This window comes from Pan paniscus, chromosome 11 (genome assembly GCF_029289425.2).
Source record: "Pan paniscus chromosome 11, NHGRI_mPanPan1-v2.0_pri, whole genome shotgun sequence".
NCBI lineage: Eukaryota > Metazoa > Chordata > Mammalia > Primates > Hominidae > Pan > Pan paniscus.
In genome coordinates, this window is record NC_073260.2 from 114,217,877 (window position 1) to 114,244,493 (window position 26,617).

At 33.6% G+C, this 26,617-nt stretch overlaps 1 protein-coding gene across 39 annotated transcripts in view; it reads left to right on the top strand.

Moving 5' to 3' along the window:
• Positions 1-26,617, top strand: part of PTPRD (protein tyrosine phosphatase receptor type D) — a 2,308,100-nt gene that overhangs the window by 249,382 nt on the left and 2,032,101 nt on the right. For 38 of the 39 annotated variants that reach the window (XM_055092146.2, XM_055092147.2, XM_055092152.2 and 35 more), the window contains exon 2: positions 19,436-19,490. The exons of the other annotated variant lie outside the window; for it this stretch is intronic. The gene's annotated coding sequence lies outside the window, so the exon portion shown is untranslated. The remainder of the gene's footprint in view (positions 1-19,435; positions 19,491-26,617) is intronic. 39 annotated transcript variants of the gene reach the window in all.

Sequence of the window (26,617 nt, forward strand, 5' to 3'; positions counted from 1 at the left end):
TGACATGTTATGTGGATTAAAGTCTTTTTTCTAGACAATGACATGCCTGCAGAATGGCTAGCAATGGCATGACATTGTCTGATATAGTAAAATAAATGGAGTAGCATATAAAACTAATTGTGATGAGTTTTGTGATGCACTTAAAATACCCTTTCTAAATTTTTATTAAAGTCCAATAACATTGTGTTGCATAGGCAAAGAAACTGAAGCCAGGATTGATAATCCAACTTGCTCTGAGTGACTGGCCTGATAGTGTCCAAGTCAAGAGTAAGAACTCAAATTTCCAGCCTCTAGTTTTATTATGTTACGATGTATCACACAAAATTCAGTATCTGTGTTTTTCAGTAGGACAAATTATGACAATAGTTATATAGAACTCTATGCATAATGCAATTTCTCTTAATAAAAGCCTAACATGTGAACTAATAGATCTGAAAAGGAACATTGAGAAAAATGTAAATCTGTAGCTGACATTGGCCAAAAATTTGTATAAAAGATTCAAATGCAGCTTTCAAAACAACATATACAATTCTCCCTGTAATTTGGCAAATTATTCCAACAGCCTGTAACACTCTTGATTTGGAGCTTCTATGGGGGTTATAATTACATCTCAACTTTTAAAACCGTATCATTATCCATTCAGTTAATAGAATGCATTGATAAAAATCACAGTATCCCCTAGCGTACACTAAAATTGTTAAGCAGAATAATTTATGCAAATTACTTATAGAGTTAATGTATGTTAAATAGGTTTAATTACACTGCAGAACTTAGTTCGCTGCAGCACACACAATTATTTTTAATTATAAAACAGATATTTTTGAGATTTATGTTCAACCCATTACACTGCCAGTTAATACTGCTTTTCTTCCTTGCTTTCAGAAATAAAGAAAAGAGATTAATAATTTGTGCCAAAATCTTCTTGTTACTGAAAAGCTTAGGTCCATTTTAATGTTAGCATTTTTTGAGATTTAAAAGTGACAAAATGCTTTTGGGCCTTATTTAAAATATTTACTTATCACCAAGAGTTGGGAAGGAAATTAACAGAAGAAACAACTTAAAGATGTAATAATATTTACAACCGGGGAGTAAAACTGGGGGAATAAAGAAGAGAAGAGATGCAACTGTTTTAATTATAAGCTCTTCTTTACTACGTGGCTTATAATCATATATGTATTACTTTGCTTAAAAAAATTAAATGCACACATACATACACCATGTTCACCCACAATCTTTGCACCTACATCTTCCCATTATTTTAATTTATGTAGAAAGGATGGCTGAACAATGAATATTATAATGTTAACAATAGATCTCATGATATAAATAAAACTAAGAATTTCCAAATTTTTGAAAAAAATCCTTTTGCATTGGTACCGTTGTTCCACATTGTGACATTAGGTATTAGACTTGTAATATATATACACACATAGGCAAGGAAAAAACAACTTAGCCAGTCACATTTCAATAGTAATATTAAAACAAAGATGTGAATTCTATGGCAAAGTATGAGTTTACAAATGACCTTTGCATACTACAGTATACCAACCAGCAACCAAGGAAGATACACATGTTTACTAAATAATTATACTGAAAACAATATACAACATAATACAATATGCATTACTTAGTGAAGCTCAAAATATATGATTTTAGTGGACTTATTTTAATGATATTAATTTTCTATCAAATGAACAAGCAATTCTGTTGGGCACAAAATGCAATTATGTTACAGTATAATATTTCAGATTAAAAACTTTATATATATGTGTACTTTTCCTAAGATAGTGTATACTGAGCTAATAGTAGAATATAATAATCAAATTAAACACAGGATATCTTTTTCTAACTCTAAATTTTTCAGACAGTTTGCTATTTTGAATGTGATGCTAATAGACATAAATCTTTCAAATTTAATTCATTGACATTGCAGCTATTTAATAAAAAAGTTTTATAAATACTAGGGTGCCAAACTAAAGTAAATATACTGTCTAATATTTGTAATTAGATGTTAAAACAAAGATTGCTTCATTGATCAATGAAATTATAATACCCTATAAGATGTAAAATTCAGAATAATTAATAAAACTTACACATTATTTATTTGCTATCTTTATTCCCAAATAGGTTCACCATGCATTAAATTTATGCTAATTAGCATGATTAAAGATGGTTAGTTTTGTATTTGAAGAATTTCTGGACAAAAATATTATCTTTTGATGAAGACAAAACACTGTTAATTCATTATGTAGAATCTCATTATCTCACCATGCTATTTTTCATATATACATAATATATGCACATATTTGTGGATAAATATGACAATATGATACCTTAGATAATCAAATCAGGGTTTTGTCCTCTATCAAATATATAGCTTTCTTGCATTTTAAATATTAGTCTTCTGATGAGGTTGTCTCATCCAAGTATTGAGCACAGTAGTTAGTGCTTTTGACTGTGGAGTACCTGGAGATGTATCATTATTGTTATTTTATCAATTTGGTCAATATTGCTTTAGCTTGGAATATTTCTTTAGCTTGGAATATCTATCTGATTTCTGTTTATATAATTCTCTCTTTTTCTTTAATACAGTACCAAAAAGTCCTCAGCGACCTCATGGGTTTTGATCACAAGGCATTTTAATGTCAGGGAAAATTCTTCACATCATTGCATATACTTAGTGCGTGCAATGCATATACTATTCCGGCACTTTATGCATAGTCGTTGTTTTTTAAATTATTTGAAAAGCATCTCCAGCTGCTCTGCCTAAAGAGTAGCCATTCTTTTGTTTCTTTAATTCTCTAACAAACTTGTTTTCACTTTAAAGAAATAAAAATATCTAAACTTTCCTACCAGCACAAAAGGACATAATAATGCTAATATTAAACCAGTATGTTTTCAGCATTTACTACGTGCCAAGTTCTGTTCTAAGCACTTTGCATACGTATTAGCTGATTTATTATTCACAACTCCATCATGTAAATGCTAATCTTATTCCATTTTACAGGCACTGAACAGAGGTTAAATAGTTTGCTGTTTGACATACAGCAAGTAAAAGCCAAGTCCTGAAATCAAGGCATTGAACACTAGAATTCATTCTGAATAATAGTGCCAATTATTATAAAGGAACGAATCCAAGTGAAAATAGTTTTTTATAGTAAAGAGTGCTCAAAAATGTAGTTTTGTGATGGTTAAATCAAATCAAACACAGAAAAATCTAATATAAACACACCCTTAGGCAGTGTTCTCAAAAATACCTGGTGTACAGTGCTTCAGTACATAAAATGATCTAGGAGGTCTAGGAGAAATAGATGAGGATTTATGTTTCTGTTATATTTGCTAGTTCTTATTTTCTTATTTTTTGGAGTGTTTTCTGCTTTGTTTTAAAGACATAAACACTAATATAATTTAGTACTATATTTACATCATTTATAAGTGAATAGTACACAAATATTGGTGGTGCCTATATTCTTTTTAAAACTGTTCTTATGGGCCGGGCGTGGTGGCTCACATCTGTATTCCCAGCACTTTGGGAGGCTGAGGCGGGTGGATCACCTGAGGTCAGGAGTTTGAGACCATCCTGACCAACATGGTGAAACCCCCATCTCTACTAAAAAAACAAAAATTAGTCGGGCATGCTGGCAGGCAGCTGTAATCCCAGCTACTCAGAAGGCTGAGGCAGGAGAACCCCTTGAACTCGGGAGGCAGAGGTTGCAGTAAGCTGAAATGGTGCCACTGCACTACAACGTGGCGACAGAGTGAGACTCTGTCTCAAAAAAAAAAAAAGAAAAAAAACATTTTTATGAATACATGAGCCATAATGTTTGGAAAACTACTACTCACAATTTAGGAAAAAATAAGATTTAAGATAAAAACGCATTATGTTCATCTCTGCAACTGTAGTTATGTATCCTTTTTCTGAGTCTTCCTTTCTGCATAATGGGAATATTAAGTGCCTATATAGTTTTATTTAACAATGACAGAATAAGTGAAATTTGTGTAAATTTTAAAAGTATACAACCCTACAGAACAATTATTCAAATATCACTGGACAGCATTTTCAAATATCATTTTGAGTATATAGAACAAACCAATTTGAGAGAAATATCTATTCAGTGAGTCTTATGTATCCCTTCATGGTAAAGTCATCAGATTGACCTTTGGCATGGGCAGCATGGAACAGACAATTCCTGATAGATAAATAATCTCCTTGAGGCACTGTCTTCACCACTTTACTTCTTGTTGCTAATATTTCTGAAGTGTATGAATAGGCTTTTAGGAAGCCACACTAGCCTCTGGCCAGACAGTTCAGAGCTTGGTTGATACAAACAAAACAAATACCTGAAAAAAAAAAAAAAGGCAATTTTCTCTTTTATTTAAAGCTCCCTCAAAACCCTGACAACCAAAAATGGAAATCAAATGAACTAAAAATTTGGAATGTTATGTTAATATATTCGCTTAATAGATATTAATATTTTAAGTCCATATCATTCCCAGTGTACATCTCAGTGTACTCTCTAATACGACTTTAGATTTTAACTTAGTAGACACAATCATTAAATTTCTACCGACAATATTTACTTAGATTTTAACATTTCAAATTCGCATACTAGTTAAAATGAGTAGTATATCATCGAGTGTTTCTTTCATACTCTATGTTTTAAGTATATATTTAAAGGATTGAAATATAGCAGCGGCCGGCCGCGGTGGCTCACGCCTGTAATCCCAGCACTTTGGGAGGCCGAGGTGGGCTGAAGTCGGGAGTTCAAGATCACCCTGACCAACATGGTGAAACCCCGTCTCTACTAAAAATACAAAATTAGCCGGACATGGTCGTGCATGCCTGTAATCCCAGCTACTCTGGAGGCTGAGGAAGGAGAATCGCTTGAACCCAGGAGGCGGAGGTTGCATTGAGCTGAGATCGTGCCGTTGCACTCCAGTCTAGGCAGTAAGAGTGAGACTCCGTCTCAAAAAAAGAAAAGAAAAGAAATATAGCAGTATTTTCTAAAGTGTAGTCTATAGAACAGAAGTTCTATAAGCTCTCAATTGTTAACAAAACATTCCATGGTGCAATATGTTTTAAAAATATAACAGTTCACATTAGCAAAGTATTGAACCTGGGAAGTCTGAGTGCCTTGAGTAGTTCCCAAATTTAGTTGATCAAAAATAGCATTTTGAGTTTTACTTGCTTGCTAATATCCCAAGAAGACAAATTTCACACAATGCTCTATTAAATACCAAGATACATATTTTGCCTCATACGTTTTTTAATAATTTAAATTATATGAAAAAAACTTTGAAGTAAATGTCAAAATTTTGTAGAATTTTACATTTAGCTCAAAATAACTGAGCTATTTTGCCAGAATAAAATTTGCCAAAGTAGAAATATATAATGATTTACAATTCTAAGAAATTTATTTTCTGAATAATTTATTTAAGAGAAATAATACATTTATAAGCCTTGCATGAGGAAGTATACATCTATTTAGCAAATACAATGTAAAAATTGATTTTAGCATATTTTCATCAAGGACAATGGGATACATGCCAAAGTCAGAGGAAAGTACCATGAGCACATGCAAAATTATGATAGGTACTAGACACACAAAGCACGTACGGCACACATCCTTCTCATGTCTTTCCTTCTCTCCATTAGAACTGTCGGATGCATTTCCCATGCCACAGTAAAAAATGACATGAAGATGGAAGTGACAAAAGAAATGAAGATATAACGTCACCCTAGCAGTAGCCTCATGTTTCATCAGTGTCCTCATATAATCCTTCTAGTAATATGACAGATAAGGTATTTTAAAACACCTTCTTAATACAAACTGAATACAAAATAAAATTGCTAAGTAAAATACAATAAACATTCTTGTAAAAGCATATTTGAGAGTCAGAGAACTTAAGGAAAATCTCTAGGGGCAAATCCTACGATGAGGTAGGAATCAAATGTGATCGTCTTGTGCACATTTATTAAAAACCAGAAACCAAGAGGCTTCATTTATAAAAGTGATGAAGAGGACAAGATTGGAATTTGGGAATTTGAACCTAAAGTTGATTGATTCTCTTAGCCTTTTAACAGTTAGAAATTAGAAAATCCTAAATGTATTTTGCTGAAATGTCTATCAATATTTGATATACATAGAGATAAAAGATAAATAGAAGATGTATAGCAAGAAATATTTATCATTAAATGGATTCTGCAAAGGTAAAGCTAAGCAAATTGCAAAAGCATTCTTAATGGATGATCCCGATTGTATTAAAATATGCTGGACAATGTTATCTATTGTTTAGGGATATTTGTATATGTAGGAAGAGCATGAAAATTGCAATTACCGATTAAATGGCTAGTACTTGAGAGGGTAGGAGGGTAATGTATTTTGGAAGTGCAATACAGTGGATTTAAATTTTGTTGATAATATTCTATATTTAAACTAGGTTTTGAGTGCATGGAAGTTCACTATATTATTCTTTATGTCTTTCTTATGCTTCAGTTATTTAATAAGTAAAAAATTTACTCAATTGATTTTTTTATGGGTGAATTCCTTTGGAGATTCCTAATGATTTATTTAATTTTAATAGTTATTGGTTGTGTTTTGTGGTAATTTTCCAATGCAACATGGACAACATTTTACCAAGCCATATTTTCTAATAAATTATTCCAATGCCTTTTTTTTGGACATGAGTTTAAAGTTAATGAATAGGGTTTAAATTATATTTTGGTGTACGGTTGTTAAAAACTTTAAATTCATTTTAAAGTGCTTGCTCTCATTTTGTGAGGGATAGTCTTGATTTTTAAACAGTGTAAGATTATTTTGACTCTCTAATCTTATTTGCAGTCTTTAAGAGACTCTATATTAAAAACTTGTAATTCTTCTGCTGAAAATTTTTACTCATCCTCTCTAAACCTCCAAATCCTCTCTTCTCCCATGCAGAGGTTGGCAGGAGTGGTAAGAAATGTTGTATTCTTGAGAACAGAATATATTAGAATTAAAAAAGTTCTTATTATAATGATGTGAACAAAGTATTCAATTAATATTGATGCCTGAAAAGTGCTGTTAGGAAGTGGAATAAACAAACTCTGAAATAGTCAAATGCCAGGAAAAGGAAAAGCATTAGATTTTGTCCTTAGTGGTTCCATTCTTATCCTAGGGCCATTATTGTAAGTTTTTCACAGAGGATGTGTTTTTTGTAAGAACATTAGGACTACCTCAACACCATTAATGTGACCACAACTTCACCTCCGAAATCCTGATTTTAAGGGAGAAATAAATTCAAATATAAAGTTGTGATTTAGCCGAGTATATAGAGATGATTATTTTAAAGAAGATTATTCTATTTTGAATTCAGGTAAACTAGCTGGTAAGTTGTTTGAAAATTTGATTTTCTGGTAATTTTAAGGGACTTGTTAAAAGGCAAATGACCATATATACCTTGCCTCACATACATACCCTCTGTGGCTTATCAATTTCATGAGGATTTCACTCAACCAAAAACTGTTGAATATAAGTTAATATTTATTTTATGATTAAAAAACCACCTAAAGGTATTGCAGCATTTAGGAATCAGTATTATGCTTAAAGAGAGGCAGAGAGGTGAGAGTTAATGAGGATTTCTCTAGATAAAATCCTGCATAAAAAAGATTTTAGCCTATTTTGCAGATTGTACTTCCCTTTAGTCATTTAGACAACAGATTTAAATATTATAGTGAGTATATAGAGCAATAGAAATATAACCACTTCATCATTGAATAATCAAATAGTAATAGATTGTAAGAAAGGCTTATATCCAACACCTCAAAATGCTTGAACAAGCAATACATTCAATTACCTATGCTCTTGGAATTATAAATAAACATGCTTATGCATATATAGCTATTTCTCCTTCTGATCTATATTTCATTACTTTAACCTTACATGTAAGACAATTGTGTGTTTCATATGCAAGACCTCAACTGCTCTGTCTGCAAAGGTGATGTAAAATTTCTACTTGAATAGCAATAAATCATGTTAATTCAGCCTTAGTCAAACAAAATGTGTTAGAGAGGATGGAAGAAGAATAGGAATGAGAATGGTCAAAACATTCAATTGAGTATAAGAATCTGCCCAATTGAAGTGATGTACTAATATTGAGTCAAGTACTTCTAGTGATGAAACAAGAACCCAGATCAGCAGGAGTGTTTGTATAATTAAAATAATCCATTGATATTAAAACAGGATAAAGTAATTTTATGTATTTTTATTTTAGTACAGTGATTTCTTAAAAATCCAGTGAAGAAAACTCAATTTAGTTTCAAAAATGAGGTGAAAATGAACTGCCTGCCAAAGGTTAATGAGATAAATATGATTTGCTTTAGAACTACAAGCAGAGTCCAGAGATTGGTGAATAAGAAGCCACTTTATTCAGTTCTCTTTCCAGCACTTGTGGTTCTCAAAATGAAGCTTAATGAAATAGGATTTACCTAACAATGCCTCCAGAGTTAATTGGCATACATAGCTAATACTGACTCAAAACTCAGTCTGTTTTGTAGGGCACATTTTCCTAAGGAGGTTTGCTAACACATCTATGCCCATCTCCATTTGTGACCCATCCCCTTTCACTATCAAAGTACCATCATTTGGGAAATGAATGTGTCTATTATGTTCTAGGCCTCTACATTTTCCTGCGGTTTCAAATTTTCATTCCTCAAAAAGCTTAGGAAATTAAGAAACAAAGAGAAAAAGTTTACATTTTTTTTCTAGTGCAAATGTGATAGAAGATTTTAGGAACCCTCTCTGTCATTAAAAAAAAAAGTTAGAATTAAAATATGAGAGGTACTAACCTCTGATTGCCCAGTATTATTTCTTGGATAAATTATAGCTTTTGATCCTCTGTTTCCCACAGTTAAAAGCTAAGGGTTCCAGCTATGATTGAATCCAACATGGCTATGTAGCAGTCAGTAATCACTTCATGACTCCAGTACAATATATTTTCTTACTGGTGAGTAAGAGGTCCCATTTGAACAAATCCATTCCCTTTTCTACAAAGAAGATGTGTGTATGTGACTCTTAATCACTATCAAAGTGTAATTGGGCAGTAAAAGAAACAGATTGGTTAGTGTTGACCATATGATAGGCAATGCGTGGAGCCAGGAAAAGACAGGGTTCAGCTATTTTAAACATGTTCAATACTTAGTCAACTCATTATCCACATAAATGGAGGGCGACAGTAATTTAGATAATCCACGATAGTAGATGATTAAAAAAAATTTACAACTGAGTTTGCAAGCATATTTTTCTTCAATACATTTGTCACAACTCTCTTTTAATGCTTAATGCCTCAAATTTTACAATTCTTTAACACTTTATAAAGTGACTTTATGTATCATGACTTCTCTTTTTGGTATCTGCCTAGTGAACCTCCTTTTATGTATCTTAGCTCAAATGCCATCTCCCTAAAACTGACCTTTGGCTCCTTTCTTCAGTATTATACCCATCTCTTCTCTGCTATTATCATAGCTCACTGTACTTTCTTTTTTATATCATCACCATTTTATGACTCTAAGGAATGACGATGTCTTTCCACCTATCCTGTAAACTCCATAAGGCCAAACACCTGTCTGTTGGTTCATAGCTGTATCCCACCACGCTCAATATTTGGTGAGCACATTCTAAGTGCACGATGACCATTAGCTTTATGATGGAATGTAGAACTCAGTGCATGGATGAATTTAATCCTAATTATTGTTTTGAGAGGTTGTGCAGAAGCCTTTATTATCTTTTTATATAAGTGTAATACAGTATAGACTGTTTTGGCAGATGGCCCATTTGACCACTAACCAAGATCCTGATCTTAGAAAATTACTTATCTTTTGGCGCCTCTGTTTCATCATCTGTAAAATAGAAATAATGACAATATGTTTTGTATATTGTAATGAGGATTAAATGACAAATATATGTAAAAAGCTTAGCAGAGAGACTCAAAGTAAATGCTTAATTTTTTTGATTTTATAAAATAATGGCATACTATTAATAATAAGTAAATTGAAATCTGGAAAGATTAAGTGAGCCACCCTAAAGTATATTGTATCAAATAAATATCATGTAAAATAAAGGTAATATTTAGATAACAGAATTGTTTAGAATGACTATTTACAAGATAAATTGACTTGGTCTTTAAAGTTTCTTCTTATAGTTCCCTTGACTATATTTTGACAACAAAAAGAGAGTCTTTGCTAATTAATGCCTGAAACATTTAAAAACTGATAAGGCCTCTATGCTGCATCTTTCTTAAGATATAATCCAGGGTGCTGAGAAGAAAAAAAACATGTATACTCTGCACACCAATGAAATGGGTCTATATTAATTAGTGAAGTATTGTCTAATCAATAGTGTCACATAGACTTTTCTAGTCTGTGAACTTATATTGTCCTCCAAGCTAATTTGACCAATCCAGCTTCCTTGATAGGCATTGCTGTTTCTCTTTTAATTATTTAAAAGAAAAAGGATCCCGGCTGGGCACAGTGGCTCATGCCTGTAATCCCAGCACTTTGGAGGACGAGGTGGGCCGATCACCTGAGGTCAAGAGTTCGAGACCTACCTGGCCAATATGGTGAAACCCCGTCTCTATTAAAAATACAAAAAATTAGCTGGGGATGGTGGCATGCACCTGTAAGATATTCATGGGTACTTAGAATTATCAGGTGGACTTCTTTGTGATGCAATTATTCAGCCTACCAAAGGTGATTTTTAAAATTTGTTTTTATTTTTAATGATTATTTTTAAATTAAGCCTCAATTAAACAGATATTATGAAATGAAAATGACCTTTTTATACTTTTTCATGTATTCACACAGTCAAAATTAATTTTAACTTAAAGATCTATTCAAATGACACTCTAAAAAATACTGAGGGACATGGAAACAAATCCACAGTATATCAAATAGGGAGGTTTATGTATATGCATTTTTGTGTATGTGTCTGTGCATATTTCCTATTTAGTAACTTGTTTATTTAGGTATGACAGATGGGAACATAGGCCACAATGTTAACTGGAATAATTTATCTGCAGGGGCCGTAATTACAGCTAGAAAATATGTATGAATGTGTGTTTGTGTGCGTGTTTGTGTGCATATGTCAATCAAGGAAAATGATCCAGGCAGGTCTCATTTTAGGAGGTTTATTTGCCAAAGTTAAGGATGCCCCCCACCCCCCGCCCCACTGGAGACAGGTCTATGACTTTCCCCAAAGATGATTTTGAGGGCTTCAAATTTAAAGGGGAAAGGACAGGATGTTGAGAAATACACAGTTATCATGTGAGATTGCAGTAGGGGAGAATATTAATGCCTTTGTCCTGCTCAGTGAATCTGCATTTTTATATAATATAACATAGACAGTAAGGCAGAGGAAACAATCAGATATGCATTTGTTTCAGGTGGGCAGAGGGATGACTCTGAGTTCTGTCCTATGTCCCCTGTACCTGCAAAGATAATTGATAGGTTGGTCAATTACACTGCCACGGTGAACTTTGACAGATACGCTTGAAGGTAAAAATCTTGGGGCCCACAAGGAATTTACTTGTGGGCAAAATGTTAGGGAGGTATATAGCTTTTCATCTTTGTAGCCATCTTATTTAGGGACCAAAATAGCAGGCAGGCTTGCGTGACCAAGTTCCCAGCTGGACTTTTCCTTTTAGCTTAGTGAGTTTAAGGTCCCAATATTTATTTTCTTTTCACACATATATCTAAGTTCCGTGATAGCATTTTACGCACATTATTAGAAAAACTTTACAAGATTTTTAAAATGAAATAATGTAACAAATGTTATATGCAAACAGGGGAGGTAAACTTTTTTTCATTTTTCAATAGCATATACTAAAAGGTACTTTTTTAATACAGAGAAGACAAGTTTTATGCTTTATCTGACCAAGGGAATATTACTCAGAAGAATTCAGAGGCTGCATCCTTGCGTAGAGGGAAGGAGTTTTGACTGAGTGTTGATGTGCACCACGTAAGGGGCAGTGTTTTACCGCTTGCAGCATATGCTTGTCAACTCTGTTTTAAATCGTTTTTATTGTTTTTGTCCCTCTAAATGCTGTTTTCTAACATTCATTTTACCTAAAATTAAACAGCACTCTTAGAAACTTAGATAACAACATTTCATATTGAGAAAGTAGATCATTGGCATAGGTGAATGGATATTTTAGAGTTTATAGTTAGAAGCTCAGACCAATCCTAACATTGCCTTAAAAAAAGTAATCCTACATAAGCCAGGAAGGGTAACTGGGAAGGAGAGAGGAAGAGAAGTTGATTAATGGGTACAAATATAAGGTTTGACATAAAATAAGATTTAGTGCTTGATAGATAAATAGTGTGACTATAGTTCTCAAGAATCTATTGTACATTTTGTTTTTTTAGACGAAGTCTTGCTCTGCGTCCCAGGCTGGAGTGCCGTGGCATGATCTCAGGTCACTGCAGCCACCACCTCCTGGGTTCAAGCGATTCTCCCTGCCTCAGCCTCCTGAGTAGCAGGGGCTCCAGGCACATGCACCACGCTGGGCTAATTTTTGTATTCTCAGTAGAAATAGGCTTTCCCTATATTGGCCAGGCTGGTCTCAAACTCCTGACCTCAGATGATCCTCCTGCCTCGGCCTCCCAAAGTGCTGGGCTTACAGGCATGAGCCACTGCTCACAGCCTATTGTACATTTCAAAATAGCTAGAAAATAATTATTAGAATGTTTCCAGCTTAAAGACAAATAGCTGGCCGGGTGCAGTGGCTCACGCCTGTAATCTCAGCACTTTGGGAGGCCGAGGCGGGTGGTCACCTGAGGTTGGGAATTCGAGACTAGCCTGACCAACATGGAGAAACCCCATCTCTACTAAAAATATAAAAATTAGCCGGGTGTAGTGGCAGACACCTGTAATCCCAGCTACTTGGGAGGCTGAGGCAGGAGAATCGCTTGAACCCAGGAGGCAGAGGTTGCAGTGAGCCGAGATTGTGCCATTGCACTCCAGCCTGGGTAAGAAGAGCAAAACTCCATCTCAAAAAAAAAAAAAAAAAAAAAAAGAAGACAAATAGCTAAGACGATGGACATTCCATCTTTACAAATCATACAAAGTATGCTAGTGAATTAAATTATCACATATACCTGAAACTATGTACATCTATTATGCATCAACAAAAATTTTATTTACAAAGAAATAATTTGAGAGGAAAAATACATGGAGGAAAAACAAAATATGCTCATAGAGGCAGGACTAGTTCTGGACTAGCCCCATTGAAAAACAGTGGCAGACAATGACGTGTAAAGACAGGAATGAGAAAAGAAGAGTAGAGAAAGACAACTGGGTGTGTGGTGGAGATCTGGGCTGATGAGAGTGAAATTTCAGGGAGTTAGGATGGGAGGTGTGCCTTATAGTAAGGACAGAAGAGATAATTTTTATTTTTTTTCCCATGGTCCAGCATGTGGCCACCTGAAAGATAAAAGTATTTAAACATTTGGTTTATTGTAATGACATCATAATTATGCAGCTCATAAAACTATAATTCTTTATTGCAAGGTTTCTAACAAATTGATAATTAGACAGATGGATAGATCTAAGATTACCCAGAGCTATGACCCTTGCTGTAAGGCCTATGACAAATCACATGTTCTGTGAAATTACATTACCTCTTGCTTTCAGACCCACACCTATGCAAACTTTTCCACCCATTCACTTCAGTGAATGTAACACAAGTACAGGAAAACAAGATATCCTCTCTCATTACCAGATCAGTTTACAGGCATGGGAAAAAGATGCTGTCAAATATTATCTACAACTCGCATCTGAGGTCACTGACCTTAGAATGGAAAAAGATAATGCCTCATCATGAATGTTTAAAAATCTACCTATGCAAACATACTTTATATTTTCTGGAATTCTAATATCACTTGCAGTTTAGAATAAAACATAATCTTATGAAACTACAGCACATGAATAGTCTTTTGATATTAAATTATTAAATTACTGTATCATATATTCTTATATAATTTTTCAGTCTTTATTTTGTCCTCCTCATACTTTATGTGTCAATTTTCAATTCCTAAACATTCTGAACCTCCTAGTTGATTGAGTCATTCATTAAGGCATTTAAAACATGAATTGAAGCCTCAAAATGAACCAGGTGTCATGTTCATTCCTGGACATAACAAGGTCAATAAGACATACATTTTGATTTCAAGGAACACAGGTTCTTGTTTTGGATGACATTAAGAGCTAGGGAATATGTTTTGCTTCTAATTCTTTTCATAGACTTGTACCAATTTTTACATGGAAACATTTACTTAAGCATTTTGAGCTTAGAATCCTATTAATTTCAAATACTATCACTGGTTGTACTGTTTAAAATTGTGTTTCAATATAATTGCTTAAATTCCATATATTTTCTGTGTTGTCATATATGAAACAGGTTAAATGATTGATATTGGTTATTAGAGAACTGCAAATCAAAACCACAATGAAATACCATCTCACATCAGTTAGAATGGCGATCATTAAAAAGTCAGGAAACAGCAGATGCTGGAGAGGATGTGGAGAAATAGGAATGCTTTTACACTGTTGGTGGGACTGTAAATTAGTTCAAGCATGTGGAAGACATGTGGCGATTGTTCAAGGATCCAGAACCAGAAATACCATTTGACTCAGCAATCCCATTACTGGGGTTATACCCAAAGGATTACAAATCATTCTACTATAAAGACATATGCACACGTATGTGTTTTGTGACACTGTTCACAATAGCAAAGACTTGGAACCAACACAAATGTCCATCAATGATAGACTGGAAAAAGAAAATGTGGCACATATACACCATGGAATACTGTGTAGCCATAAAAAGGATGAGTTCATGTCCTTTGCAGTGACAGGGATGAAGCTAGAAACCATCATTCTCAGCAAACTAACATAAGAACAGAAAACCAAACACTGCATGTTCTCACTCATAAGTGGGAGTAGAACAATGAGAACAAACGGGCAGATGGAGAGGAACCTCACACACTGGGGCATGTGGGGGGTAGGGGCCTAGGGGAGGGATAGGTTTAGGAGAAATATCTAATGTAGATGACAGGTTGATGGGTGCAGCAAACCACGATGGCACGTGTATACCTATGTAACAAACCTGCCATATATCCCAGAACTTAAAGTATAATAACAAAATTAAAAAAAGAAAAAATGTTCACTATAAATTTATGAAAATATATTTCCATGTGTAAATTGAGGTTGTCTGAAATATTATTTAAAATTTATAATTTTGATTATTTTGAATTTTGATAATTTTGAATTTGCCCAGTAAATATTGACCACTTGCAATGAATCAGATGCAATGGTGGGTGATTAGAATTCATCAGCATACCAAAAAGATAAGTCTTTTTTAGCCATAGTCTTCACCAAGTTTCCATTCTATGATGGGGAGAAAGGATTTAATGCTCAGAAAGTTAAAATTACATTATTATAGTATAATAGGAGATTTATAGATTTTAGATTTATAATAGCATCTAAAATGAATAACATAAATATGAGACAACAGAGAAAGCAAGGCATGAGAAAATTATTTATTTGATTCTGATTTTGGTTTGCTTTTTTAAAAAGTGTATAACTCCAATAACAGACAAACAGAGAACCAAATCATTAGTGAACTCCCATTCAGAATTGCTACAAAGTGAAAAAAATACCTGGGAATCCAACTTACCAGGGATGTGAAGGACCAATGAGAACTACAAACCACTGCTCAATGAAATAAAAGAGGGCACAAACAAATGGAAGAACATTCCATGCTCATGGATAGGAAGAATCAATATCGTGAAAATGGCCATACTACCCAAGGTAATTTATAGATTCAATGCCATCCTCATCAAGCTACCAAAGACTTTCTTCACAGAATTGGAAAAAAACTACTTTAAAGTTCGTACGAAACCAAAAAAGAGCCTACATTGCCAAGACAATCCTAAGCAAAAAGAAACAAAGCTGGAGGCATCATGCTACCTGACTTCAAACTATACTACAAGGCTACAGTAACCAAAACAGCATGGTGCTGGTACCAAAATAGACATATAGACCAATGGAACAGAACAGAGGCCTCAGAAATAACACCGCACACCTACAACCATCTGATCTATGACAAACCTGACAAAAACAAGAAATGGAGAAAGGATTCCCTATTTAATAAATGGTGCTGGGAAAACTGGCTAGCCATATGTAGAAAGATGAAACTGGATCCCTTCCTTACACCTTATACAAAAATTAATTCACGATGGATTAAAGACTTAAATGTAAAACCTAAAACCATAAAAACCCTAGAAGAAAACCTAGGCAATACCATTCAGGACATAGGCATGGGCAAGGACTTCATGTCTAAAACACCAAAAGCAATGGCAACAAAAGCCAAAATAGACAAATGGGATCTAATTAAACTAAAGAGCTTCTGCACAGCAAAAAAAAAAAACTACCATCAGAGTGAACAGGCAACCTACAGAATGGGAGAAGAATTTTGCAATCCACCCATCTGACAAAGAGCTAATATCCAGAATCTAAGAAGAGCTCAAACAAATTTACAAGAAAACAAAGAGCTCAAACAAATTTACAAGAAAAAAACAAACAACCCCATCAAAAAGTGGGCAAAGGATATGAACAGACACTTCTCAAAAGACATTTATGCAGCCAACAGACACATGAAAATAATGCTCATCATCACTGGCCATCAGAGAAATGCAAATCAAAATCACAGTGAGATAACATCTTACTCCAGTTAGAATGGCAATCACTAAAAAGTCAGGAAACAACAGATGCTGGAGATGATGTGGAGAAATAGAAACACTTTTTCACTGTTGGTGGGACTGTAAATTAGTTCAATCATGTGGAAGACAGTGTGGCGATTCCTCAAGGGCCTAGAACAAGAAATACCATTTGACCCAGCAATCCCATTACTGGGTATATACCCAAAGGATTATAAATCATGCTACTATAAAGACACATGCACACATATGTATATTGCAGCACTATTCACAACAGCAAAGACTTGGAACCAACCAGAATGTCCATCAATGATAGACTGGATTAAGAAAATGTGGCACATATACACCATGGAATACTATGTAGCCATAAAAAAGGATGAGTTCATGTCCTTTGCAGGGACATGGATGAAGCTGGAAACCATCATTCTCAGCAAACTAACACAGGAACAGAAAACCAAACATCGCACGTTCTCACTCATAGGTGGGAAGTGAACAAGGAGATCACTTGGACACAGGGTGGGGAACATCACACAACAGGGCCTGTCAGGGGGTCGGGGTCTGGGGGAGGGATAGCATTAGGAGAAATACCTAATGTAAATGAGGAATTGATGTGTGTAGCAAACCAACATGGCACATGTATACCTAGGTATCAAACCTGCACGTTGTGCACATGTACCCTAGAACTTAAAGTATAAAAAAAAAAAAAAAAAAGTGTGTAACAAACAAGAGGTTGGAGGTAAGGCTATTTAAATGGAGAAGATACTTTATATTTAAACAGTCATTGTCCCTTTTCAGAAATCCAACCTTTTTAATTTGTTCATTCAAAACATTTATTTAATCTCTGGATGGACATATGCTGGTAAGTAGAAAATATAGAGGAAGAAAACACACAAGCACATTATTTATCTTAATGGAATTTACAGTCCAAGGGATTGCTTAACTTACTTTGCTTTAGTCTCTGAATGGCTTATATTCATTCAATAGTTATACAGGTATATGCTGGAATTTATTACATATAAAACACCACATGGAATAGAAGGTGCTGAAAATTAAGAATAATAAAATAATATACTCTAAGTAAGTGTATTTATACATTTGAGGACAATACTTTGACTCTATTTTTAGATTAATTCAAATAATTTACCATGAAATATCTATCCTGTTGTGTTTTCTAGTGTATAATTAGTTGTTATATAAATTTTTCTATTGCTACAAAGATTCAGTAACAATCATCCTTCTTTACAATGTTGATACCTTTATCATATCTGAATTAAGGCATGTTTTATCCTAAATGTATAGAAATGTAAAAAGGCAGGCAATAGTATTGAAGTTTTTAGAGCTATTAGAGTGCTTATTTACAAACATGTTAAATTTCTTCTATATTCTATTTGATTAAAAGTGCTTACTATAATCTCGAATAAGCAAAGTAAACAAGTGAAGAGGATTTGTTACCCATAAGTGACACAGGCCAACATCAAGGGCGTACTCATGATGTGGACAGGAGTCAATACGATCTGATGATCTTCCAGTGAAATGAAAGTGAAGTCCATACTAATTAGCTTATGAATCAGATTGATACTCAAGTTTCTTTGGGCCAAAAAGACTACCTACTGTCAAGCAATCAAGTGCTATCCCTTTAATTGCAATTTATTCCAAGAACCACAATTTATTGATCCTAGCATACACTTAAGCCCAGCAGTATCATTATTTGACTTTATTTTAACAGCTTCAAAAGGTTAGAAAGCTAGAAACCACTGTGAAAGATACCATTAAAAAGTTGAGTTGCTAAGATTGCTTAACACTCTATGCTGAGTTATATTAACAATACATATGGAGCTACATAAAAGGAGAGGGGAAAAAAGAATTAATATTACTTAGGAACTCAATATGAGCTGGTGCTTTCTATATCAAATATCCTTTAATAATAACAAAACAAACAAATGAAAAGAAGACCAATATTGCTATTTTCATTTTACAGACAAGCAGCAGTTTAGAGAGGTTTTGTAAATAGCCCAGAACTATAATGTTACAATGTTAAAACCATCTATCAGACTCTGAAGCCACATGTTTCATTTCTTACATGATTTCTTGCATAATTTTTGCACACTGACCATTCTACAATACTGTGGCCATCTTGACACATGCTTAACAATATTGAAAGTATGAAGACATAACTCATCCATATGAATTTGCACCCACTATTATCTTTAAAACACAAAACATTTATGTCTGATCACTCTAATTTGTTTGCTATATTATCTTTTATGAGCCACATTTTTTTCTTTATTCAATCATTAAAGTTGTATAATTTCACTTTATAATTTTCAGCTAATTAGACAATGTACTCAGCACAATTCTTGGAGCTTCAAAGGCTATTTTTCTTTAGGTAATACTCAGTGACTATAGTGGCCTAGCTTTTGGCATTTCTTGTATGTACTTTCTGAGTAAGCCTTAGTAACGGATTAACTGTTACAATTTTTCATGAATCTGCTGTTAACCATGGACTAGATTTATACCGAAAGTTGGAGGTCCTAGATTTTCTCCTTGTATTATTCAGAACAACTCTGCTTTTAATGCTTTCAGTTTTTGTACGTCCATACAATTTTATTCACAGAATGAAGAAACCAATACTTTTAAAAATTAATGTAAAATAATGGATCTAGCCCAATGTCCTCATTTTTACAGGTGAAGAAGTGAAGAATCAAGGAAGTAAAGGACCTGTCTCAAAGTCACACAACTAGTAAGTAATATCTGTGAACTAGAAATAGATAATAAGAAACTGAATTCTATCCATTGCATAATAATAGCTTCTCATTTGAGAAATAATATTTAAAACATGAAACCATGTTCTTATCCCTGCTTAGATCACATATGGTCAGTGCACTAATGGTGTGCCACCTGGATTTAGTCTTGCTATACACTTTGGAGAAATCTTCAAAGTGAATTATGGAATCTTCTGACAGTATTGCTCATGAGATGTTGGCATCCATTTGAGGACTTTCCATGTCCTAGATTCTTAATGTGAATCATCTTATTTAATCCTCACAAAAATATTGTAAGAAAAATGGTTTTATTTCTGTTGTAGAAAGAAATTAAGGCTCTAGGATGGTTGGTAGTTTATCCAAATATGTAGGGCTATTTAATATCTGAGCTAGTTTTTAATTCTCAATATTTCTGACTTTGAAGAAATATTTGGCATCATACAATTTTGTACTTAAACCAAAAAAAAAAAAAAAAAAACAAAAAACAAAAAGAGACCAATACAAATAGTATATAATCTCACACTGGTGTGATATAGCCAGCTGTGTGATACAGTGCATAGTTCAAGGTGCTAAGAGAAAACTAAATCGTGAAAGATCCACTTGGGTTGACCCTGTATATGCTGTAAAGATTGGTATGCTTTTGCTATTGACTCCCAGCTAGCAATTCTTTGAAAACTGGTCGCTATGAGAACATTACATATAATGATATTTGCAAACATGGGGAAAAACATTGACAACACATGTACATAACCGTATCACAGGTAGACTTTGAGAACTTGTCCAGATAATGTGGAATGAGCATTTAGAAGACAGAGGCTACTTTAACTCTTGTAGTATGAAATACTTATTGAAAAAGTAATTAGCATTTTTTTGGATGAGATGTATTTATGTGGAGTTATATAAAATCATTTTCTTTAGAGAGGAGAGTATGAACAGAAACCTGAAGGTGGAAATAAATAGGGATATATTGTCAATATGGCATATGCTAAATCAAAGAATATAGTTATGAAGAATAAGGTGTTATTTCAGAAGGTTGGAGTGGGATTTGTTGATGGAAGCTTTTGAAGCTCAATTTTCAAAATTATATTTTTACTTTATAAACACGGAGATATTGAAGGTGTTGTTTTGTTATTATTGTTGTTTGTTGGTTCTAATCTGTACATTGCTATCATCAGAGCAATGTGGGGAGTGAAAAAATAATGAGACCAAGGTTTCCTGTTAATCTCTTAAAGATAACAGGACTTCTCCCCACACCATTAGCTGTAATCACCCAGGTTTCTATAGCAACTTTGAGGAGGTCCCAATATCCATTTTCATCCCAAATGCCCTTTTCTTCATAAATATTGGTAGAATGAATAAATTCCCTTTCTATCTTGCCGATCCATCTTGAAAATCCCTGTCAAGTAAGGGAGAGAATAGATATCATGATCGCTTTTTATTATCCTGGAATCTTATTTCTTCCAAGATAAGAAGTCTTTCAGAGTGAAAATGCTTTTTGTGCTTTGAAGATTCCTGTTTACCTTAAATTTGCACTTCAGATGAAGGGAAGGAAAAGTAAGGGATGCTTACTTTTCTCTTGAAGAGCAAAACAAACAGGAAGAAGGTGTGTTATTCTAAAGCATTTTGATTGTAAAACAAAAGAACAACAATGAAAAAGCCTTTATGCAAATTAAGACTGATTTAGTTCCTAAAATGTCAACTGCATGGTTGTAACACTTATAGAAGAAAGTGGTCTGAAAGTTTTGTGCCCTAATGTTAGATGACCAATATCAACTTCTCTCCTAATGAGGATTCCTTTTTAATCTTCAGGACTCTCCTCATTTTACAAACCTTCTTCCAGGACTTATATGTATCCACTAATAAAGCTAAACAATACTACCTGGATACTCTGCTGCTTATTATCTATGATCTTGCAAGTAATGACAGCTGAACTCTGAACAATTTACTTTGTTCTTGCTCAGTTGAATTTATATCCATGAATCTTTCTTCTGTGTTGGAATTTTTTTTTTGTCTACATTATATTTATGACCCCAGGTCCTCTTTAGCAATGTACTCTATTTAATTTATATTCATTTATCCTATAAGCTATATATCTGCTAAGCTTATCCATTCTATATTGAATCTCTCCTCGCTTTCTTAGAGAAAAATATGTATTTTTTTCTCCTGTTCCAAACATGGGCTATCTCTCTCAAAAGCAATGCCTTTGCCATTAGAGTTCTTTTTGCTAAGTCAATACATATTAACAGTTTTGAGCTTCTAAGAAAGCAGCACTTTGATGTAGGAGCTATTCAAGTAAATTCTATATATAAGGTTTGACATTTCCTTTAGCCAGGTATTTGCAATAAAAAAATGAGTACAGTTTGGGGTGGGAAAGAAAGATAACACTACACCTTTATCTATAGATGTGATAAAAGTCAAAATAGGCCAACCTTGTGGGGTTTTGGTATGAACACTGAATACCCACAGTATGTGCTGGGCACACAAAAAATTATTTGTTGAATGCATTATTGGCTTGTAACTGACAGGTCTTTTGTCAGTTTCATTTGCCTGTGTGTGGAAGGACTATCAGTTGAAAGTTATATTGGTATGGATAGAAATCGAGCATTAAATTTCAGGCAACTGTCTCAAGAATCAGTCCTCTGCTTGCTAGAATGTTACTCATTAGCAGAAAAGGTGAGACTGTGCAGGCACTGAGCTATAGCACTTACTATACATGACTCCTGGTAGCCAATTGTGCTGAGAACTGGCAATGAACATGGTTTCTCAGCACTGTTTCCTTACATAACTTTGATACTGCTAGCAAGACCCAGTGGTATTCCATATATAATCTTTTTATGCATTTTCAGTTGGTCTTTGGACTCAAAATAGAATGAAGCTCATATGATAGGAATAAACTTACTTCATGACTCTTTAATACCTGCTATGGAGAAATGAGTGAAAAAGTTTGCGTTTTTCCCAACAAGATAAATTTTAAAAAAATTTTATATTAGGAAAGTGTTAAGAAAATGCAATTGCTGAAAACGTATTTTAACATAAAAGATATAATATGGGAAACAGCTTGGCAAGGAGATCAAAAGCATGGATTCTGAAAAAAATGTTATACGGGTAAAATTGTGGGTTCCACCGTTTGCTGTTTGTATAATCTTGAAGAAGTTTTCAAATGTTTCTGAGCCTCAGTTCCCGCACCTGTAAAAATGTCTACCTCATAGACTGGCTCTAAGTGTTAAGTAAGTTAATGCAGGTAAAGTTCCTGACACATAAGTATAAATAAGATTTAGTTTTGAGTGTTACAAAAGAGTTGTATGACTTAAGCATTATTTTAATTACATATAAAACTGTTGGTTTTTTTAAATTCCCAAATTGCAAAGGAAAAAAATGCATGAGTGAATATACAAAATATTGTTTTGTATTACAGTTTGTTAGAGCACAACCTCCATATGTTAAAATGTTATGCATTTCTTTAGGACCTATTAAACTATACTATCTCTGTTTTGTTCGCATAAATTTCCTGTTCAGATGCATGAAAAGTGGAGAGATAGATATGATTCTTTGAAACTATATCTAAATCCATTTGGTATAAATCATTAGGAAGAGCAAAATGTGCTACGTTGAATAGCATATCTGTATCTTGTATCTATATATACATGTATACTCACCCTTTAACATTTTATTTGGAATTTATTATAAAATGTGTACATATATAATAATGAGGGGGAAAATTCTGTTTCATAAATGGTGTTTGCAAAAGTGATTTAAAGTAATTTAATACAATATTTTCCACACATTTAATAAACCAAAATTGGGCCACTCGATTTTAGAACTATAAAGTTGAAAAGGAAAGTTTTTGTTGTTTTTTTGTTTTGTTTTTTTAGAAATTAAATAAGCAAGGTTGTGTAGATGCCAATATTTGCTGAAGTTGCTGCAGTCGCAAACCAACTCACCTTGTCTAGTTTGTCAGATGGCTTCTTGACTATGACCTTGAATGGATATTCTCCATTCAGAATTTCCTGGGCTATTTATTTCTTCATTGCACATCTGGAACCATTTCATCTCTGTCTATAGAGAATGACTTTAGTCCCTAAATCCAACTTCCAAAGCTCCAGTTTTCCTTCACAATCTAGTTCTAGTAGTATTTTCCAGATTTCATTACTGGTCTAATATCCTAGTCCCTGTGTCCCCTTAATATTTTGTTTTAGATGTAGCTCTTTATAGTTCCTGCCTATTGTTATTTCTCGACTTTTTTGTCTCCCCTCCTCGATTTTTTTTATACATTCTTTTTATCTTCAACCTTCCAACCATCTAGGACAGACATAAATATTACCTAGACCTAATATTCTTGGCTACTGGAGATTTTATCATGAGTGGAAGTTGGATTTTGTCAAATCCCTTTTCTGGATCTATTGGTATTATTATGTTATTTTCTGATTTATTCTATGCTTGCTAATCCTGGCTCTTTTCATATTATTTTTTATTTGTGACTGAATTTTGGCAAATGCAAAATAGGCAAAATTATGTGAACCATTTTCTGGCCCACAAAAAACTCCCACCCATAATCCTCATGCTTGTTTCCTTGTGGTAGTCACTTTGGGAGCTGCACAAAACTGGTATTCTCCTTCGGCTCACTAATTCTCTTCCACCCAAATTCTGAGATTCAGCCTTTCTGAATCTCAGATAAGTCTTTCACTTATTTAGTATTCTTTCACTTATTTTAGTATTCACTTTTAAAAAAAGACTTAAAATAAGTCTTTCACTTATTTTAGTATTCACATTTATTAATTAGAAGCATACCATATCAATATCAATAAAGCTACTAGAAACATCTGTATGAAGTTTTTCTGTGTGAACATAAGTTTTCAACTCCGTGGGGTAAATACCAAGGAGCACAATTGCTGGATTAGGTGGCAAAAACCTGTTTAGTTTTGTAAGAAACTGCCAAACTCTCTTCCAAACTGGATGTGCCATTTGCGCTCCCACCAGCAATGAATGAGGGTTCCTGTTGTTCCACATCCTTGACAGCATTTAGTGTTTTCGGTATTCTGGATTTTGGCCATTCTAATAAGTACATACTGATATCTCTATGTTGTTTTAAGTTGCTTTTCCCTGATGACATGGTGAGCATCTTTTCACATGCTTATTTGCCGTGTGTATATATTCTTTGGTGAAATGCCTGTTAATGTCTTTGGCCCATTTTTTAATGAAGTTGTTTGTTTCTTATTGTTTAGTTTTAGTTGTCCTTTGTATATTTTAGATAACATTCCTTTGTCAGATATCTCTTTTACAAATATTTTCTTACAGTCACTGGCTTGTCTTTTCATTCTCTTGACAGTGTCTTTTTTCAGCTGGAATTTTTTATTTTAACTAATTCCAGTTTATCATTTATTTATTTCATGGATTATGCCTTTGTTGTTCTATCTAATGTCATCATCAAACCCAAGATCATCTACATTTTCTTCTATGTTATCTTGTAAGAGTTTCATAGTTTTGGCTCTTACACTTGGGTCTGTGATATGTTTTGAGTTAACTTTTGTTAAGGGTGCAAGATTTGTGAGTAGATTCATTTTTTCATTTGTTTTTGCATAATAATGTCTATTTGTACCAGGCACCATTTGTTGGAAAGGTGATCTTTTATCCATTGTTTTGCAATTGTTTCTTTGTGAAAGATCAGTTGACTATGTTTATGTGAGTCTGTTTCTAGGTGCTCTTTCTGTTCCATTGATCTTTTTATCTGTTATTTTGCCAGTACCACACAATCTTGAGTACTGTGGCTTTATATTAAGTCTTGAGGTCAGGTAGTGTCAGTCCTGGACTTTGTTCTTCTCCTTCTATATTGGCTTGGCTATTCTGGGTTTTTGCTTCTACATATTAGCTTAACAATCAGTTTGCCAATATCCAAAATATAACTGGCTGGGGTTTTGATTGGGATTGCATTACATATTTACATTAATTTGGGAAGAACTGTTATGTTGACATTGAGTCCTCTTGTTCTTGAACATGGAATATTTCTCCATTTACTTAGATTTTTAATTTCTTTCATCAGAGTTTCATAGTTTGTATCATGTATATCACATACATATTTTGTTAGATTCATGCCAAAGTATTTCATTTTCTTGGGCACTAATGTAAATAATATTGTATTTTTAGTTTCAAATTCCACTTGTTAATTGCTGGTGGTTAAGACAGTGATTGACTTATCACTGTCAATCAAAGAAAAAGTGACTTTTCTTTATTGACCTTGTGTGCTGAATCCTTGCTATAATGGCCGATTAGTTCCATGAGATTTTTGTTGTTGTTGTTGTTGTTGTTGTTTTGGATTTCCTGCATAGGTGATCTTGTCATCCGCAAGCAAAGACGGTTTCATTTCTTCATTCTCAAACAAAGTAAATTGATTTCCTTTTCTTGTAATATTATCTATGATTTCCAGTATATTGTTTGAAATGAATATTGAGAGGGAATATCGTTGCTTTATTCCTGATCTTAGAAAGAAAGCCTCGAGCTTCTCACTAATGTGATGTTTTCAGTATGTTATATTTTTTGGTGGTGGGGGGTGGGATAGATATTTTTTACCAAGTTGAGGAAGTTCCCTTCTATTCCTCGTTTACTGAGAGATTTTATCATGAGTGGAAGTTGGATTTTGTCAAATCCTTCTTCTGGATCTATTGGTATTATTATGTTATTTTCTGATTTATTCTATTAATGTGATAAAGAAAAGTCACCTTTTAACATTTGATATAACATATAGGTATATTTGCCTATTATCTTATAACCTTTTTTCAGAGTCTTCTTTGTTAACTAAGTTGAAGAATTATTTTCAGGCCTTCCCCTATCTTTAGTATATTGTGCATACTTACTTTATACACAATACTTAGCTTCAGCACCTGGTCATTGATATCATAATATTTTATATACTAACCATATTCTTTCCACTATATATACTTGCTGGTTTAGAAATTAAGTATTTCATTTTTTATGTTGAGAAGAAAAATGAGGAAAACTTGGGTCAACTTTAATATTATTTCTGTAACATTTTGCAGAATGAGGGAAATTTTCTTCAACAACAGAAAGTATAAATGTTCTTGTATTTAATTTATTAGTTCAAATATTGAGA